The 21,286-nt window shown below is 37.8% G+C and overlaps 1 protein-coding gene and 1 long non-coding RNA gene across 5 annotated transcripts in view; one reads left to right on the forward strand and one right to left on the reverse strand.

Annotated features, from left to right (window-relative positions):
* Positions 1 to 21,286, reverse strand: part of Tpk1 (thiamine pyrophosphokinase) — a 328,217-nt gene that overhangs the window by 92,110 nt on the left and 214,821 nt on the right. The gene's annotated exons all lie outside the window — the stretch shown is intronic.
* The window catches only part of 9430018G01Rik (RIKEN cDNA 9430018G01 gene), a 31,890-nt gene continuing 21,347 nt past the window's right edge, over positions 10,744 to 21,286 (forward strand). The window contains exon 1 of the long non-coding RNA NR_045988.1: positions 10,744 to 11,082. This is a non-coding gene — a long non-coding RNA (RIKEN cDNA 9430018G01 gene). The remainder of the gene's footprint in view (positions 11,083 to 21,286) is intronic.

The raw sequence follows: 21,286 nt of genomic DNA on the forward strand, positions 1-21,286 counted from the left end.
GAGTAGCCAGGCTTCCAAGGTGGAACTGCTTATTAGGTACATATTTTCTAAAATGGCCCTTACTTAAAGAATTACACGACAGTGCCAGGATGGGGGCTCAGTCATTGAATTCTTGTTGCACAGGCATGCACTCTAAGGACAGAACTGGTTAGAGGGAGGAGGTCAGCACAACTAATCTGGTAAGCTCCTGGTGCATTGAGACACTGTTCCAACAAACAGGGTGCACAGTGATAGAGGAACACACCTGGTATCTGCCTGTGAGTGTGTGTACATCTTCACTTCCATTTATATACTCACATGAGTAAATACATACTGGCTACACACATACACAAAATACATTTTTTTTTAAAAAAATTGCATGATGAATGACTTTCTAAAAAGAAATGGGTTCTATTACACTTTTAAAGAATCATATATTTGATGTAAATGATTGTCTGTCTGGGTCTGTCTATCTGCAGTGCCAGGATGGACTCCAGAGCTTTTTGTATATGCTAGTAGAAGCAACCCACCCTCACCCACCCCAGTTGCTTAGGTCCAACCTTTTGCTCTCAACCTTTGGGCTGAGATGTAGCTGTGAAACATACAGTTTTATAATTCTATGTTGCATGTAGCTCAGTTCTACATTTTTCTTTCCAATTTCATGAATCCACTTTTCAGTTTTTAAAAGCAACTTCCCCAAATACTTGCTCTTTAAAAAATGTTGTTCTGGAGCTACTGTGGGTCCTTCACACTCTCTTTCCACCACCCTGTTACCCCTTGGAGCATCTGTGGGTCTCCCTTGGAGCTCCTCTGCTGGTTCCAGCAGCAGCCACCATCTTTTTTCCCCTGGATCTTTTTATTTTCTCTTCTCTTCTCTCCTCTCTTCTCTCTCTTCTCTCTCTCTGTCTCTCTCTCTCTGTCTCTCTCTCTCTCTCTCTCTTCCTCTCTCTCTCTCCTTCTCCTCCTCCCTCCCTCCCTCTCTCTCCTTCCTTCCTTCCTTTTTTTAACATATTGAAATATTTATTTTGTGCAAATGATGAGACACCATAATCAGACAAAAAACAGCCAATGGTTTCTGAGCAACCAGAATCTTCAAATTGCCAAATGTCAATCCAACCTCAGAAGACAACAACAAAGGGCAGCAATTATTTAATCCATTAATCCAATACCAAAATACACTGTAACAGTTTCCCAACTTTTGTCACAATTGGAAAGGTGGTGATGGGCTATCACTACTGAGTACTGTATTTCCATTTTTCTCCTCATGTCCACTGCCTCACCTTTCCCATTATGCAGAGTATACCAGCTCTCCTAGAGCAGACATCTGCTCCACACAGTGTTTCTAAAACCAAACATGCTCCCTTATAACCTTCCCTCCTGTCAGTCTGTATTTACCAGCACTCCACAACAATGCTCTTTTTGTTGTCCCAGAAACCACACATCCTTAAGACTACATGGGTAATTGAGTATGAGGACAAGACAAGGTGACTGTGTTTCCACATGAAAATTTCCAGGCAGTTTCTACTAGATGAGAATGAAGTAGGACATATGTTCAGCAGATATAATCTAAGTTGGGCTTCTAGTATTTTCATTTATATTAGGAAATGAAGGTCCAGTGATAGGCCCAAAGTGGGATCCAGCTCAACGGGAGGTCCCAAGGCCTGACACTATTACTGAGGCTATGGAACACTCACAAAAAGGGATCTATCATGACTGCCCTCCAAAAGACCCAATAAGCGGCTGAAAGAGTCAGATGCAGATATTAGCACGCAACCAATGGACAGAAGCAGCTGAGCCCTGTTGTTGAATTAGAGAAGGCAGAAAGAAGCTGAGAAGGGTGATCCTGTAGGAGGACCAGCAGTCTTAATTAATCTGGACCCCCGAGATCTTTCAAACATTGGACCACCAAACAGACACCATATATCAGCTGATATGAGGCCCCCAAAACACATAGAATAGAGGACTTTCAAGTCTGTGTTCATTCAGAGATGATATACATAACCCTCAAGAGCCTGGAGGTCCCTGGGAGTTTAGAGGTCCAGTGCAAAGTCCACTATTTGAAATCCCTCATTCAGGGTGATATGTCTTTAACTGTTATAGCTATAAGCAGTTTCGACAAACAATAGGAATATAACAAGTATTTATGAAAATCAGTCATGAAACTTGAAAGTATTCATACAAAATACACATGCCAATGGCCCCTTGTTCCTTTATATTAAAATTTCTAGAAAAGGTTATCTTCATTTACTGTTTTCAACTTACTTCTTTCTGAGATTCATTCCAACTAAGCACCCCTCTCCTCTTCAAAAGTATCTTACATCAGGTAACCAATGGCCTCTGTATACTTAATTCCAGTTGTTAGCTTTTCATTCTCACAGGGCTTGATCTTTTGATAAGATTTGTCATGGATTTTCTATTTCTGAAGTATCATCTTTCTTTGGTACACAGAACATAGGCCTCCGTGAGTTTTTATCTTAACTCACACTTGACTGGCAAGCCCCTCCTTTTCTTTCCACAATCCTTAATTTGGAGGACTTTGACTCTGCTCTCTTGAGCTTCAACTGGATCCTTCTCCATATCCCACCACGTTTTCTCCAGCTTAGTGACCGAGATAATGCCAGTCCCTGGAAGAGTATTAGTCCATAATTTCCTCAAATTCTGGTTTTCAATGCCAAAACCCTATTTTCTATATCTGATTATTCCTCTCAAGTCTACCCTATTCAGCTTTTGTTCTCTGTTAATGGTTACTCCATCCTTTCAGCTGATGGCCAAATATTTTCCTGCTCACACACAACCTATAGCCCACAAGAAACCCTATCAATTATATTCTGAACAGAGGCAGATGCCTTTCATTCCTACGCTGAGTCAGAACCTCCACACTGCTTGCTCACATCTCAAGAAGATCCTATCCATCAGTCCAGTTTTCACTGGCTAGTTGCCCTGGACCTTGTAAGAAATAAGCCAGACCTACCTGACTCACCCTGGCACCTCAATTAAGAGAAATATACTTAAGTTTCTAAATGTTTCTCTTCCCCTTTCTAGATCTCTGGTGTGAAGGCTACCAGTCACTGTTAATGAATCCTAGTTTCTAGATAGCTGGTGTTGATATCTGCACAGTAGTCAACTGCACATGTGCTAAAAACATTGTAGATCTAAATCCATTTCTAACAGTACAAGTTTTGTTTTTAAATCTATAAAAATAGAATAAATGGGTAGTTGTAGGGAACAAATGATTTGATATTTAAAATACTAACAATGGTATCTGACTGAGAACAAATATAAAGAAACATCTGCTCTTCTTTTATTATCAAAACAAAACAGAGACACCACAAAATTGAATACTTTTAATTTTAAAAATTCTGCTTTTCAGTTTTTGTCAAGAATGTTAGAATAACATATTCAGGAAGCAATCTGAGAAGTAGTACTTAAAACAGTCCTAGCCAGTTAACTTGACCCAACATACAGTAAAATAAGGAGTTATAATTGTGGAATTGCCTAGATTAACCTAGCTGGTGGGCATGACTATGGGTGAATGCCCTGCTTATTAACTGATGTAGGAGGAACTAGCAAACTGTAGAGAGTATCATCCTATGAAGATGTATATCTGCGGGTGTATAGGAAGCCCAGGAAAGCATAAGCCTACAAGATAGCATTTAGTATCTTCCATGAGTCATGTTACACTTCTGCGTTCTTGGCTGAAGGTAATTCTGTGTGGAACAGTAAACAGAATGTCAGAATGCATGCATGTTTTCAGTTGTGCAAATCAATTCTTCATGGTACAGTATTCTCATTTCCACACCCCTTCTAGAAGATGTGCAATCAATTGAAATCAGAATGTAAATGCACTGATATTTGTGCAGTTGTTTTTTGTTTTGTTTTTGTTTTTTGTTCATTTATTCTTGAAGAAATGAAGGAAAGTACCTTTTGAGTCACTGATGCAAAATCATGGTAAGATTTCTGAAAGAAATACACCTTAGTGTAATTTACTTCCACTTCTGTACTTCAAAAGAGCTTATTACAATGAGGGTACAACTCAGTACAACAGCCATATGTGTTTAAAACAGCATGTGGCATGTCAACATTCTTCATGCTTTCCATCTCTGTAGGTGTACTCAGGATGACCTGTTCACACTCAACCTCAACTTGACTGAAGGTACATTATCTCTTATTGCAACGATATATGTGCAAGTGTGAGGCCACATCTTTATTTGCCACATTGCTCTGTAGTAATGTCTCCAACATGATCCTTACTGTATCATGAACAGTGCCATCTGGTATTTTTTCTTTATATTTCATATAACTACTAAGACCTATCTGTGTGAGTTATGGACAGGGTGTTGCTTTGTAAATTTTGAGGCTGAAATTATAAGAAAAAATAAAAAGGAAAAGACAGCTGCTCTCTTGCTTGAAGATTGCTTCTTTGAGGAAGGCTAGTCACTGTGTCACAAAGACCTCAAGGGCCCTTTCTGGAGACTAATCTGTTACTTCTATATATGTACAGTCAATGCCAGCTCTCCTGCTGTGGGAGTGGGCTGCATGCCACAGTGAACCAATGCCAAGACAAATGAGTCTCCTAAGACCCTTTGCTTGAAGAGCCAGCCAACTTCTAAATCCTGACCATAGAGAATCTTTGCAAGATAAAACATGCTTACAGTTGTTTGAGCCACAGTTTCCAAGATATAACAGTCGGCTAAAGCTCTCTACTCTCAGCCCTGTCTAGATGTGGAGGCCTGTACTGTTTTGTCTGCCTTCTGGCTGCCATCTTTCTTCCTTCCTTCTGTGTCCTTTCGGCTTTAAGAGACCAGGAGAGAGAAAATTCATTTCTTAAAACTTTTGTTCCAGAGAGCATGTGGACTGATTTTTAAAAAGTGAAGGATTGGCAAGTTTATTTTTCTTTGTGTGTGTGTTTCCTAAAGGGAAAAAAAAACAACAAATAAACAAACAAAAAGATACACAAAAGCTCCCAGGTACCCAGAAACTATCTGAAATGATTCCTCCCTGTTCATCTTTATTTTCTTCTGAGCCGCCAACCAGGTAGTGCTAAGGTCAGAAAGAAGAAATGATCCCCATGAGTTATTAGGTTAGACATCACGCAGAGCATGTGGTACCAGATGTTATCTGTGTGTTATATATTTTAAGCAATTATTTAAAATACTACATTTTAGCAAGAACCATACATATTACAAAATAAAATTTGCATAATGGGAAGAAAGCATTCAAAATATTACACACTACCTCACTTTCTATCCAATAGCTGTCTTCATTTAAATAAACTTCATTTAATAGCGACCTAATCAGTCTTTTAAATTTCATTAGGATGTTATTGTTTCAAATGGGAAAAATCTAATTCCAGATATATTTCAGAAGCAACATACCAGCAGCTGCCTCCTATGCACTATATACAGGATTATTTACTTTTCTAATTGTTTTTCATATAATAAATTTTGTTTTAGTTTGCTATTACTGATTTTCTATACCCTGGGAGCTTCACAGAGAAGGGAAAAAAAAAAAACAAAACAAAACAGGTACTTACATCATAGTGGAGTTGCCAACATATTTACAGCCTTATCATTTGACAGGGAAGGTCAGAACTTTCCTGAGTTTATTCATAACCTAGCACCAGCTTTCAATTCTTTGAAAATTGCTCCTTGATACCCAGCTTCCCTGAAATCACAGAGTGGCAGCCACTCTCTTCAGGTATAAATCAGATTCTAAATAACTGATAGCATTTCCCCCTCCACACCTCCATGGGAGGCACACTGCACTTTTACTGGCGAATGCAGGCACCCCAGAAAAGCTGCACCAGGGATGTTCTTAGAGCTTAATTTCTAAAGTCATTGGTAAGAAAGCAGTCTCTGAGGTTATAAAAGTACAGGTCCCATTCTTGAGTAATGCTGGCATTTCAATAACCAGTCTACGTTACCCTCTGAGGCTAAATTCATCAAATTTAGCTAGTGTGTGTCACAATAAATCCAAGCACAACATAGTTATTTTACCCTCGAAGTGACCAAAACATGAATGATTTTGGCATGCTGTAGTAAGAGCCAGTGCCATGCTGGCAAGTGAAATAGATACACAAACTGTTTCCAAAGAGAAAGGAACATTTTAAATGAGAAGATTTAAAAAGAGAGCTAAATCTTTTAAATTTTCCTCATGAAAGATCAGCGTTTCTTTGCTGCAGAGGTCTTTAGGGAAGAGAACCGGGAAGTCTTTTTCTTACTGTTAGTGACATTATTTATAATATTTACAGTCATGGTTATCAAACGCTTCTGAGAAGTACTGGTGTACCTGAGAAAAGGTTAAAAACAAAGGGTTAGGCAAAATAGCAATCTTTAATTTAAAGCCATCTTTTTCAATCTATGAGGAACAGACATATTTATCTGTATGAAAATTTAGATATTGTTTTCTATTTAGTTTTATATCTTAGGGATAGATAATAAAATTTCATTAGCAGTTACAAGGTGACAATTTGTTAACAATATTGTGAGTCTACTTCAATTTCTTTATTAATCTATTTATCTTTTTGTTGGCATCGATTGGTATTAAGAGAATCAGCTGTTTGTACTGAGAACCCATATAGACTGGATATTCCGCTACTGGGCTGTGAGACTTTGTATAATAAAACCGCTTCTATCAATTACTTTTTTTTTTTTTTCACGTGGATCTTATCCAATGGTCAGAGTGACTGGAATGAGTAAGTAGCTCACATAAAGCAGCCATCAATATTATTTTGTTCTGTATACTAATAAACAACAGAGACAGCTCTAACAGGGAAAACAGCAATATCAAGTCAAAGGCAATCCCTCACACATCATGCCACGGGACTGAAGCTTCACGGTAAGGTACTGGGAAGTTTTAGTTTTTATTCTTTTCATTTAGAAAAAAAAAAAAGTGTGCATGCCACAGTAAGGCGTACCTGGAAAGGAAGCCTAGTGAAGTGTCTTGAATGGCATAGACCTCATGGACCTCATTAGAAGTCTATGTAAGCCCCCATCTTCACAAGGGTATACAAAACCCGAGGATCAGGGCCAGGTTTTCATTACAGAGGACAGAGTTCCCATTAAGGTTATGTCTTCAGCTTCCCAACAAGTCTTTTATGTCAAGGTGAGGATTCTTCTGGGAAAGAGTAAAACCAGAAAGACCAGAGTAGGAATACTTGAACTAATGAGCTAAAACCTTTTCTGATTCACCTGCAATGTACAGGCTGTGGGGAGTCATCCTGCATTTTCCTATTAAAGACTAAACTCTCTAATCCGTGAAATGACTTTGAACCTGTGACCTGCAAAGCAACAGGTCATCCTTTTGTTCAGTACTCCCCTTCGTCAGGGTCACTAGCTCAGGAACAAGGGCAAAGGCTGAAATTAGCCTATCCGCTGGGGGAAGCTAGGATCTGAACACTAAAGGAGATGCAAGAGCGAAATAATAGGCAAGTGTGAGAGCCATGCATGGATAGAAAAGACTGATGCCAAAGTTCAAAGAAGAATAAACCCAAGAAAGGAAACAGAAAGCATGTAGGTATTGCAGTACTTTGTTGGTGGAGGATGGAGTTTCGTTCCAAGGACTCTAGTAAAGGGTGGAGAAAAACCTCCTCAACTGCCTTTGCTCACTCTTGATAAAGTTTACATCCTTAGAATTCGGCAGCAAATGGGGGAGATGATGCTGGGCAGTGGTTAAAAACCTGGCATGGAAGAGTCAGCAGGCTTTCAAAAGACCAAGCCCTTCATTTAACCATGGCTGTGAGTAGATTAGAAGCACGAGAGAAAAGAAGCTGGGGAGGAATGAATACCAGGATCAGGAGGAAGCTTTAGAGCAGCGACTAACTTCAGACTCAAGGCTGCTCAGAAAAGGCTCCTCTCTCCCATGGCCACTAGTAAGAGGGATGTTATGCCTACTTGGGATCCTCAGCGTGCCTAACAGGAGAGCTATGAAGAAATACGTACAAGTCAGTTGTTAAGGTTTTTGTTGTGTGTTATGCATATGTGTACATGTGCATCTCTGCATGCATATGAAGGTCAAAGGTTCACTTCTTCTATCCCATACTACTTTATACTTCGATCCAGGATCTCTTACCTCTCACTGAATTGGAGATAGATAATTCAGACAGATGGGGTGGCCACTGAGCCGATGTTATCTGCCTATGTCTGCCCCTCTAGTCATTATCAATACATTTCAGGCTCAGCCTTTATAAAGGTACTAGGGGCTCAGGCTATTCTGCTTGCACAGAAGGTGTATTACTAACTGAGCTACGTTGCCAGCCCTGCCATTCAGGATTAGTAGAAAGGTAGACTCAATTATCATAAAAAGCAGCAAGAGTGGAGTTGTAGCCATGAGACACTCAAATCCTCCAAAATGTTGGCAGTAATTACGATACAAAGAATCTGTGTTCACAGGAGCAAGATAAAGGGTTGTTATCAAAGTATTGTTTAACTTATATAATTAGAAGAAACTAGACAACAGAAAGTCACAATTTCTGGTCCAATCTCAGGCTATACCCTGAAGTGGAAACTCAAGGGTTCTTTGGAAAGTCTGTTGTGTTGGAAGTTGAAAGCAGAATTACTTGACTCACTCTATAAGGAACTTAGGACTACAGGTGAGACTAGCAAAGGAAAGATAACAAAAGACAAAGGGTGCCCATCAGTTAACAGCCTGGAACCAATGGCAGATATTAGCACAGGGGGTGGGGGGTGACAAGTTCTGAGCTGCACACTATAGCTTGATGAATGAACATATAAACAGTACTGTACATTGAAACTTAGTCAATAATAATCTGCAGAGTATCATAGAAACAGTTTATAGGAAGTATATCTGGTGAGAAGGACAGCATTTTTTTTTATAACATGGAAGATTTGTTTCAAGTTCTGAAGACGGTTTATTTGTAAACCCAAGACAACTTATTTTTCAAACAAATTATCTCTTCAACTATCCCCACAACTGTTTCTCTTAAGATGTCAGTTTTAGCCAGCATAAGGCATTTTATTAGGATATCACTGACTTAGTTCTAAATAGCTTAATATTTTTGATTTACTCAAATCTAGGCTACTATATGTTTCTTTTCAAACATATTTTCAAGTAAGATAACTAACAAGTAACTTCACAAACTATTCAGTATCTTAAAGAAGTCAAACTTTAACTTAGAATTTTAACATTTATCATATATATGTACATGTGTATATATATTATAAAATTTAAATTTATAGGACACAAAAATGCTGAAAAAGTCAGATCTGCTGAATCTCATTTCTTGTGATCCAATCAAAATGTCTTACCAGATAATTAATTCTACCTCTGATTTAAAATCTTGAGAACCATAGCACAAACTCTCTACTGAGGTAAGGAGATACATAAATCAGCAACTGCCCTTTTAAGTACTTCTAATTTTGTGGACAGAAGAGTTTCTTCAGTCCATGAAAACTTATTCCCTGTTCTTCTGTTTATAAACCATTTCTCACAATAGGGAGAAGACAAACTGAAGTAAGATTGGTGTGCTTACTGCTGAATTGTGACATTTATGGGAAGAAGGCTTAAGGGAATGTGACCTGACATGAGTAGACTACTTTTATAATCCCCCCTAGTTATAGTCATTAATAAAAGTGTTTATTCTCTTCTTCCATCCCTTCTATTGAGTCACACAACTTTACGAGAAAACTGGACATTTAGGACTCCGACTTCAAGTATTTTACTAACATTAACAAATTCAAACTTTACATAGATGAAAGTGAAATGGTAGCAACAGAGGACCCCTGATATCAGTGTTGCTATACACTATTGCAATCCTCAGCATAAACATGAGTGCTTCTCCATACCCTAAAATGCCACTCAGTATCAGACCCACCTCACTCCTGCCAGTCACCTTGGTTATCACCATTCTCATTTTGACTTGCATTCCAATACAGTCTGGGATGGACACAAAGCAGAAAACATTACTAATGTGGGCCTCTCATGTTTTTATTGCTGTGACAGAAATTCTTGTGGAGTAACAAGCAGCCATGAGAAGAGCACTGCCCCACACAGCAGTTAAAATCACAGATACAGTTTTCATTAAGAGATATTTGGTAAGTACAAGTGCTGTGTTGTTCATACTCTACTGCCCTCTTTACTCTGTCAGATAAGCCAGTGGAGAGCATGAGAAACAAATGGTGGCTTACAATGTCCATTAAGAGCTTTCCTGTGAAGTCTCTGTCTACATCACACCGACACAGCCTGGGTTCTCATGCCTTGGTCAATTGACACTGGAATGTCAGGTTGCTGTGAGTATCACATTGCTATAAAAACCAACCCAGTAAATAGTACAGAGGCTCTTTCAGGAAAAGAATAAGCAATCAATAATCCAAATTATGTCTGACTTTAAAAATCCCCTTGTTCTGTTGCCTGATCTTAGCCTATCTGGCAGCATTATTCTGTGCGACCACACCGTCTGTGTAGTAATCAAACTGGAAGGGGCTGTTTACATTCAGACCATAACGGAATACCACAGCTGATAGAAAATGTTGGGGAAATAAGATTTTGTAATATTTTTAAATTATCAGTGACTCATTTTAAATATTACTCATTTAAAAAAATAGCTCTTCAACCTTTAATTTGCATTGTACACTGTTAAAGTAGGAGCCTGGCTGTCATCCTGATCAAGGAAAAGAAGGATTCCTCTGCAAAGTGATATGAACCTGTGGCAGAAACTTCGCCTAGTGAATAAAGATTTCAAGGGACCAATCACAGCTCGGGAAGAAGGCGGGACTTCCTGGTATGAGAGAGGAAGAGGGGAGGGAGGAGAAATAAACTTCCTTTAAGACAGGGAGAACATGGAGGCACAATGTAGGTAGCCAGGGTTTTAGGTGAATCTTCCACCAGAGGATTTATAACTTAAAATAGTTTGCAAAATTAGGATGCTAGTTTCTGTGCACAGGGAATGTGTTGTCTATTGATTCTGAACTAAGACTGTGTGGTGTTTTCCTTCACATGTCGACTCAGCTGGGTTCCAGAGAAAGGTACACAGCAGGGCACCCCAGCCAGCTGTGTGAATTTAGAAGTGTGGGGCCTGTGTGGCAGAGGCCCGCAATGGAGAGATTTCAGAGCTCTGAGTCAGACAGTCTGCCAGGCTGAGAACAGGTAGGTCTGCCCACTGGTGCCTTGCCAGCAGTAGCGTGGATTTCCATTTAATATTTCATGCAACATTAACCTATTTTTCTTCTGTTGTTTTGAGACCACGATATAGTTTTATCAGTTCTTCCTTTCCCTCTCTCCAAACCCTTTCATAGAACTCTCCTTGCTCGTTCATGAAACTTTTTTTTCAATAACTGCTGTGTGTGTATGTGTGTGTGTATACATGTATATTTCTAAATATAGTGTGTGTGTGTGTGTGTGTGTGTGTGTGTGTGTGTGTGTATACATGTATATTTCTAAATATAGCCTCCTTGGTCTGTATGTTACTTGTGTGTATGTTGTTTTCAGGACTGACTATTTGGTACTGGACAATTAGTTGGTATGATCTTCCCTGGGGAAGATTATTTCTCCTGCTCTCAGCATTCCTGAACTGCTTGTTGTTCTTTGTGTAAGGTTGAGGCTTGGCAAACTTATTTTTTCCTCCCACTTTGGCATGGCTGTTGGTATCATTGTTCAGCTCACTGTCTTTGGGGTTACCATTGCTGTGATGAAACACAATGAGTAGAAAAAGTTGGGAAGGAAGGGTTTATTTGGCTTATACTTACACATCACTATTATTTAAGGAAGGAAATCAGGATAGGAACTTAAAAAGGGCAAGAATCTAGAGGCAGGCACCAATGCAAAGACAATGGAGGGGTAATGCTTACTGGCTTGATCCCACTAGCTTGTTCATCCTGTTGTCTTATAGAGTCCTGGACACAACCCATAGGTGGCACCCTGTGGCTTGGCCCTTCCCCCATCATTCAATAATTAATAGGACAGGCTTACCTACAGTCCTATCTTATGGAGGCATTTTCTTAATCAAGTTTCCCTCCTCTTAGATGACTTTAGTTTAGGTCAAGATGACATTAAAATTACCCAGTGAGACCTCATAGGTGTAGCTTCTGATATTACTATGAAACAGTCTCAAAACAAACTCCCTGATCCTCTGGCTTTCCACCCTGTCTTCTTCAGTGTTCACCTCCTTTTGCTGCAAGAGGGTACATCTTTTGTAGATGTATCCACCAGGAGTAGCCTTCACAATCCTCTTTTCTTTTTCTTATAAGAGAGACAATTGCAGTGATTTTTAAAGCACGTAGTATCTCCTCCCTCAATAAAACTTTTTTCCTCTTATAATCTTTTTCTGAGAGCGGGTAGATGGTTGTACTCATTAGTTTTGGTTATTGATAAATTAACTCATTCAATTTAAAAGTTAGAATCTGCAAAAAAGATGAAACATGGTGTCTGTAATAGTCTGCATGTAAGGTACCACATCCACCTGACACTTCTCAGAAATGCACATACTTGTACATGCACACACTCACCCCCAGTCAGAGAAGTCTGCATGTCACAGGCAGTGCGGAAAGGTGAATGTGATGCTTTCTGACCCCCAGGACTCAGTTCTCTGGCACCTTGTGGATGAGCTGAGAAGCTCTTCTTTCACCCCCTGCTGTTCAGACTGTCAGCTTTTATGCCTGTGCTGTGTTCATCTGGCATCTCTAACTGAAAACTTGTGAACTGGTTTTAAAATGATGAAAAGGTAAAGACTAACAACTGTACTACATGTGGAGAGATGGAGGAACTGTGAAAGAGTCAGGCTTCTTTAGGACACAGTGCCCCTTCATTCAGGAGCATGCAAGGCCCTAGTGCTATGAGACAAACTGCCTAACTTGAGATGTGCTGGGATTTACCATAGCAGAGACCCGGTCGAAGTTATGACAAGTACTCAGATGATTATATGAATCTGGTGCAGATAATGAGATTTTCCCTACAAATGAGAACCAATGAATGGTTCTTGAAAGCCCTGGGCGTTTTAATGAGTCCTCAGCAAAGCTGTAGAGGCATTCTTTGTTTCAGCACTAAAGGAGGAAATGATTCTCGAGGGTCGCTGCTCCTCCTGATGGAGGGAATAATACTCTTCTGAGCACTGATGGACCACACAGTTAATCCCTGATACTAAACATTAAATGGACACAGCTGAAGGCCCCAAACCATGAATGGACCTTAATATTTACATCCTAATTCGAAATCTATCAATTACAACTGAAAGCACTTACATGAACACTGAAAAGTATATATACATGCCATAATTAGTTGTTATGACTTATAGAAAGACAAATTACAGATTTATTTTGACAATGAAAGTGGGAATACCTCTTCATTTATATGAAACCAGAAAATATAGTGAGAAACTACAGACTGAGATAAGCTTAAAATTAGCTACCTTTGTGAGGCATAAAAAAAGAAAGATAAACTATGTTAATGTTTATCTCAATGTTTTCTCTATTATTTGGAAGTCCACTTGTGAAAAATAAAACCCAAGAAACTAAAGAACTGTCTTCTAATTAAAAACTCAGAAATTAAGGTATTTTATTAATAATTATACCATATTACAATATTTCCATGTTAAAATGGAGACGGTTAATATGTTGATATACATTTTCTTCACAAGGAAGATGGTAAACACTAAATATTCAGCAGGTGGTAACTTAGTCCATTATCATAATACACTCCACATCAAAGCTACTTTCATATTCAATTTCAAGATGTGAATCACCTTGACATGTTTCTTAGACTTGAAATAACGTGGATAAATATCACCATTTATAAAGGGAACAATATGACTAATCTTCTATGAAATACACTTGGCAAATCTCTGAAACATCCCAAGATGCTGAGGGCCAGAGCTGAGTTGGCTTTGAACTGTGAATTTTTTGGGTAATCCTGACCATAAATAGATCACATATTTGGAATAAGAAAAATTCAACACTAAAAAAAGTTACATGCATAAACCCCAGTATAGTATAACTCAAAGTACTTTTAATGCCAACTCTGTAAATCTTACTAGGAATTTAAAGTATTAATAATACAGATCTAAAAACCCATCAACAAAGATACAATTGGAGCAAAGATCAAGAACAGCTTGAAAGTCTGAGCCTGAGAAACTCTGGTTCTGAGGGCAGGTGTACACCTGTAGTGTCTGAAGCCAGAACCATACTTGATGCTTCAACAACAACTACACAGAGCCAGGTGAACCTCCCAGGTCACATAATCACTGCTCAAAAATCAGAAAACTAAAGTAGTAAATTTGCCCAACAATGGTCATAAATACATAGTGGAGGAAGAAGAGGTATTTTGCAATATTCAAAGGTGACAATGGATTGATGTTTAAAATATGTAAGGGACTGCTTCTACGCAGCCAAATAAGTGTCCTTTTCTGTAACAGAAATGCCTGACGCACAGGAGGATATGTGATTCAGTAGTATTTCCAAAAAGAGAAGGTAGCAGATATCCTGCCAAGTGATTCCTACAATTACATCCAAAAATAGGTGGTAAACAACTAGGAAATGAGTAGCTACATTGTAGGTTGAATGCTACTTTGTTTGACCATATCAAATTTTGTTCTGTACAATATTTCTATCTATATGCACATGCAAAAAGGTGATTTTTTTAAAAATGCATTTATAATGTTTCTATTTCTCTATAGACATACACATTATCTAAAAAAAAAAGGCCTATGTAAGTCCATAAAATATACATGGAACCTGTCTATTAGAAAGTAAATTTGTGAAAGTATATGGTGCTGAAAAAGTTTTAAAAAAATTGGTGTACAAAGAAGAACATGGGTCAGTCTTAACAGTATAATATCAAGTGAAAAATGCAGATATAACACAGGATCTTCACACAGTCTCTGCATAACTGTATATCATAATATTCATATTACATGCATTCCAAAATTAAGTAAAGCTATAGGAACACTTCACAGACCAGCGCCCCCCCCCCCCCGGGGTATGGAGAACACAAGGCACAACTAGAACTTCAAGAAATACTGCCTGGGTACTATGTATATATATGGCATCAAAGGTCTGTCTAAGCTTACACAATTGTTGCATCTCATTTTATACAATAAAATTCATTTGCAAGGCTAAAAGATTCTAGGAAAGAATGCAGACTATGATAAATATGATTGTTTTCATATAAAAATATATGAAACCATTTCATTGAGGAAAATAATGAAAAGTGGAACAATAATTATGATGATGATTAGCCCATGGCAAAAGCATACACAAGTACATAAGATTTCTAGCTGGCACGGTTGTTTCCTCATTTGAGTACTGTTAAAATTTTTATTTATTTATCATTTATTCTTTTTTCCGATTAACAATTTTAGTTCCCTTCTATACACATTTTGGAATCCAATGAATGGCAGGTATAAAAACCAGGTTCAATACTGTTGAAGTAGCCCAGGGGAACCAAACAGATTGTTACATATAAAGGAGTAGTGTTGGAGATAATAATTATAAGTCATGCCTTCATTAATAGAGATGCAAGTATACCAATAATAGAAATATAAGCATCTAATATATAGAAATTTTATAAATATGCGTATACTCATACACTAACAGATACGTATATGCTTTTTTTCCTGAGCTGCAGTCGTAATAAGCACCCAGTTCTTGGTTTCTAGCACTATGCTCCACTGAAAGGAAGAGAGCACTGGGGAGAAATGACTGATTCTAAGATACTGATAGGAGATATACGAAATGAGCTTAGATCATCTTGTAGTAGAAAGTAAGAACGCATACACATACACACAAACACACACAAACACACACTTATGAGGTTATGCCAAAAGCCAAGTATAATTTAACAGGCAATTAAAATAGTGTTGGGTTCAAGGCGAAGCATAAAGTATATATCAGAAAGACAAGGGCATGTAACTATATTTCACATGAAGAAAAGGTGAATAAAATCCAAGTAAGTGATGTAATTACATGAAGTGAACCCCTTTTCTTCAGTGTCCGGTGTACACAGAAACTTTCTTCCAAAAAAGTAGAGTAAGAAAAAGAGAGGAAAGGAAAGAAGTGAGGGGAAGAAAAAACAGGTAACAAAGGATGAAAGGGAGTGAATAAAAGGTGCTTAATGGTGGATAAATGGATTTTATCACTTAGTCGATAAAGCGTTTGCTACAGAAGTCTAAAGACTGATGTTCCATGGAACCCAAGTGTGGTAACTACCTGTAAACCTAGGGTTCAGGGGAAGGAAATAGTAGATCTCAGAGGGAATTAGCTAGTTAGACTAGTGGGCTCTAGATTCAGCTAGAGACCCTATCATGATAAATAAAGTAGAGAGCAAGCATGGAAGATTCTAGATAGCAATATCAGGCCTCAACATGTACATGTACACAAATGTACCTGCACATATACATATGTCCACATATATGTGAACATGTATGTACACATATATGCATACTATGCACACATAAACGTTTCACTAGGGATAGAACTTAAGAATTAAGTATGTGCTTTTGTTGAACAAATCAGCATAAGTTAACTGAATTTAAGGAGATATGCCAAATTACTAATTATTGCTAACAATAAATGAGAAACGAGGTAATCAGAGTGGGGTCATAAATGAGAATTATACTATCAGGTCAGGATAATCTGAAAATTTAAAGTTGTTCTGAAAATAGGCCCAGTAAAGAATATAATTAGACATAAATTTATTAGGATAAAGGTAATAGCATTTAAACAAAACAAAAATATTTTTTTCTTAAATAAAATTAGAAATAAATGAGCAGAGAAAAGTTTATAGAAATCACATTAAGGATAATGGATTGTGTTACTAAGTGATAAGCTATTTCTACCAACACAGAAGAGTAAAGGCCAACTACTCAAGATGAAAGATGGGCACTCATGGAACAAGGAACAGGGACAGCTTTTAATGTGCTCAGCCTCATTTATAAGAACATGAAGGCACATTAAAACTACACTGGCATTCATTCTTCTCATCTACAGGGTTGGTTACATTGAGCATCAACAGGTGCCTGTTTGTAGTTCACCAATCTCTTTGCATAACACCGTGGGGCATTTGGAAGTCACCCTTACTCCTGTATCAGTTCTGGGAAAAATAAAAATGTCTGTTCATTAGAGCTGAAAAAGTCCCTTCACTGAACATTGGCAAAAATATAAAAGGACAAAAGAGAGACTATTCATTGTAGTCAAAGTGATTACAGAACTGAGCCAAGCCTGAGAGATGCTAGGATCAATGGGGTGTATTGGAGAGCAGAATTAATTCACACTCACATGGATGACCGATTTTGACTGACTTGACAACAGAACATATTAAAGAGCAAAGTGACTTTTCAAAAACTGTCACAAAATAATTGAAACTATGCATGCAAATAAATATAATTTTAATGAATAGTCCTCACAGTGACAAAATTAAGTCAAAATTACAATATAAAATATAAGACCATAAAATTTATAAAGCAAACCTAAATTGAAATTCTGAACCACTGAACTACACAAGAGTTTCTCAGTACAATATTGCAACCTTGGTCCACTGTAGAACAGGTCAGGCTTTATAAAAATTAAGTGCTCTGTCCTCTGGGATGTCATTTTTTCCTAGTTATGAACACGAAGTATAAACACAAGCAAATAAAAACTAGCTTTTTTTCTACTAAGTCAAGTTAGTAACAGCAAAAATCCTCCTTAAAGCCTCGATTATGGACTATTTCTTTTTAAAATGTTTTTTATAAATTTTGGAAATTACATACATTAGTATTTTTTTACATCATTTTCATACCTGCATTTTCCCTATTCTCCTCCCATGGTCCTTGCCATCCTCCCACTCACGTTAAAAGTGTTCCTTCTTTAATTGCTATTATATAAAACCTACAGAGGACTCAATTTATTAAGGACAGTTTCAGTTTCTATTGCTCTGATAAAGCATCATGACAAACAGCAACTTGTGGAAAAGGGGGTTTATTTCCTCTTACAATTTTCATGTCATCCTAAATTGCTGAGGGAAGTCAGGGCAGTAACTGAAAGCAGAACTGAAGCTGAATCCATGAAGGGGTGCTGCTTCCTGGACACCCAGCCTTCTTTCGTATATAAGCCAGCACCACCTGCCCAGAAATGGCACTGCTCATTGCGTGCTGCAGCATCTCACATCAGTTGTTAATTAGGACAGCACCCCACAGATTTGCCTACAGGACAGTCTTATGGAGATATTTTCTCAACTGAGGTTCACTCCTTCCAGATATTTCTAGATTTGTGCCAAGTTGACAAAAACTGAACAAGCAAAGATCCTTAAGCCTCAGCCAATGGTTATGATAAAAGGATTCAAGTGGCAGTTTGAATATTCTCCTGCTGGGCAAAGGAACACTCCTTTGAACAGCAATAAAGACACTAGGATAAATAAATTCTATACATCACATAAGCTTACATTCAGGAGATTTGGAAAAATACCCAAACAATGGATGGAAGATGAAGTTTTCTAGGAAAGTATTTGTTTTGGAAACAAACAAACAAACAAACAACAAAACAAACCTGTAAGTAAATGGGGAATCAGTGATGTCTCCTGAGTTTAGCAAAACTAGCTGTCAAAAAAAACCCAAAAAGACCAAAAAACAAAAAAAAACCCTACCTTCTGAAATAAAGAAAGCTTCTTTGTGCAAAAGCAGTTTGGGCAGTTAGTTGAACAAAAATGGTAAAATTGAAAGTTTGAGTTGGGTAGTGAGACAGATATATAGATGTCAACAACTGCCATCAATGGCTATGGAATGTCTATAAGAACAACAGGAACAACAGGAACTGCCATCAATGGCTATGGAATAAGAACAAGAGGAACAGACATCAGCATGCAATGTCATCTACTTCAGAAGCATCCCCTGCCCCCTGTAAATACTTTAACTGTCGTGATCACAGCTTAAAACCAACTACCCGTTAGGAAAAGAAATGGTCTCTGGCGATTATTAAATGACACTGTCTCATGTAAAACAGTTTAGATTGTGAAAACCTCCACAGAGCAACTGACATTAGAAATAAAATGAGAAGAAACACAAAGAAGTAAAAGAAAAGGGAAAGTGGAGAAAGAGGTAAGACAAATGGACAAAGCAACAACAACAAGCCCCCTTAAAGCATCCTCCATCAGCCAGCTGCTGTTCAAATAAAAATCGCAAAACATTTTAAAAAGTAGAGAAAATATGAACATTCTATGTTATTTTATCAAATAATGATTTTTACATTTTAAAATGATATTTACATAACTTAAATATTTAAAAATCAAATAATTTTTAAATTAAATTTTAAATGATTTTTGTTAACTTGGCACAAATCTAGGTAACAAATAATGAAATTAGATTGATAATGGCAATGTGTTTATGGTTTTAAAAGTACCTTTCTCTTTGTATGTAAAAGGTGTCTTTCAAGCTGAGCCCCACTGAACTTACCTCAAATTTCTAGGAATCTAAAGATCAAGGCAGGAAGATCGTAAGTACAAGGCCATCCTAGGTTTGAAAGTGAGACACTCGATAAAAATTAACCAATTAATAATGTAAAAGAAGGCTGGAAATATAGGACAATGGTAGACCTGTGCAAAGCCTTAGGTTTAATTAGAATAACAAAAAAAGTCATGAAAAATAGGAATGAAATACACATACTGCAAATATAAAATATAAAATGAAAGTATAAAAGATACTATGTACAACATATCAGGTAGTGTATTAGGATGCCTTTCCGTGTGTGTATAAAGGTCAGAAGGCAATCTTGGTGCTTTTCCTTATCTTCTACCTTGTTTGAAGCAGGGCCTCTTGTTGTCACTAGTACATTTGCTAAGCTAGCTTACCTACATGATTCTAGGAATTCTCTCCTCTCTGCCTCCCAGCTCCCTGCCGGATCACAGGGATTACACATGTCTGCTACCATGTCAGCTTTACATGGCTGCAGAGATTTGAAATTAAGTCGTCATATTTGCACAGCAAGCACATCACCTCCTGAGTAATCTTCTCGCTACAGAATGTCTTCTTTTTAAAAAATAGTTTATTTTGGATTATTTGTAGACGAGTTCATCTGTGTATTGGTATGTGTACATGACAGCAGTGGTGTGAAGGCCTCCTGGGGTTGGAGTTATAGGTAGTTGCGAGCTAACTCACCCTTATCCTGAGATTCTAACTGAACCTCAGAAAGACAGAATGTTATTAACCTCCGAGCTATCTCTCCAGCATCATTAGATAATATTATGTAAAGATGGAAAGGAATCCTAGGGGTAAATGGCAAATAGTAATGATGAATGATTATGGTGATGGGAAAGCAAATCCAAACTGAATAGCCAGCCAAACTGGCCATTAACTATGTGAATCAGGACAGCTATTAACCTACCCTCCCCACATGAAGCTGAAAGGAAAGGAAACCAAATCCAAAACCAAAAACCAAAACCTGCAATGTTACACAGTTACCATAGACTTTTTTGAGTATCAGGATCTATGTCAATTTATGCTACAACAATGCTCAAACTTTCCACTCAGAACCAGAAAGGAACATTTATACTGCTTGACAAGAAGCATCCAAACTACTGATAACAGTGTACTCACATGCATAAAATAAATAAAGAAATCTTAAAAAATAATTAAAACATCCCCTAACCAAGAAAGCACAGGACCACAAACATCACATGCTTCATACATCAACTCAAAAATGCCCATTCTTTAATTTCCTATTTCCATGTTCTTTCAGTGCTTGTTGTCCTTAATCTGTGCTTTCCTTCACACTCATGGGCATACTGCCTCAACCTAGGAAGTGCTGAGATTACAGGCCTGAGCCACCACACCTAACTTAACTAACACTTCTAAATGCTTTCCCTCTTTTGATGCCAATACCTCTCCACATTTTTTGTTTCCATATCTATGTAACACACACATACACACACACACACACACACACACACACACACACCCCTCCAAATTTATGCAAAGATTTTTTATTTTTCATTAAGTGTATGTGTGAGAATGTGCATTGGAGTGCAGATGTTCATGTGAGAGGCCAGATGTGGGCATTGGATTCTCTGGAGCTGGACGTTGTAGGTAGAAGTTCTTGGTGGCCCAAAACACATGCTGGGAAACAACCTAGGGTCCTGTGCAAGAACATTTAAATGTAGAGCCATCTCTTCAGTCCCTATAGATAGGCTGTTTCTGTATCAACTGAGAAGAACATGTGCCTTTGGGATAATAATTTAATTTTAAAGTAAAAGTACTATCATTAAAAACTGAGTAGGGTTACAATCTATAGCATTATTAATACGTTTTTACTTTTCACATCAATATTTTTGTATCAAGTACAAAGTTAAAGTTTAGTACAGAAAATTGTTTTAAAGGAAGTGTATATCACAG

Source organism: Mus musculus, chromosome 6 (genome assembly GCF_000001635.26).
Source record: "Mus musculus strain C57BL/6J chromosome 6, GRCm38.p6 C57BL/6J".
Lineage (NCBI taxonomy): Eukaryota > Metazoa > Chordata > Mammalia > Rodentia > Muridae > Mus > Mus musculus.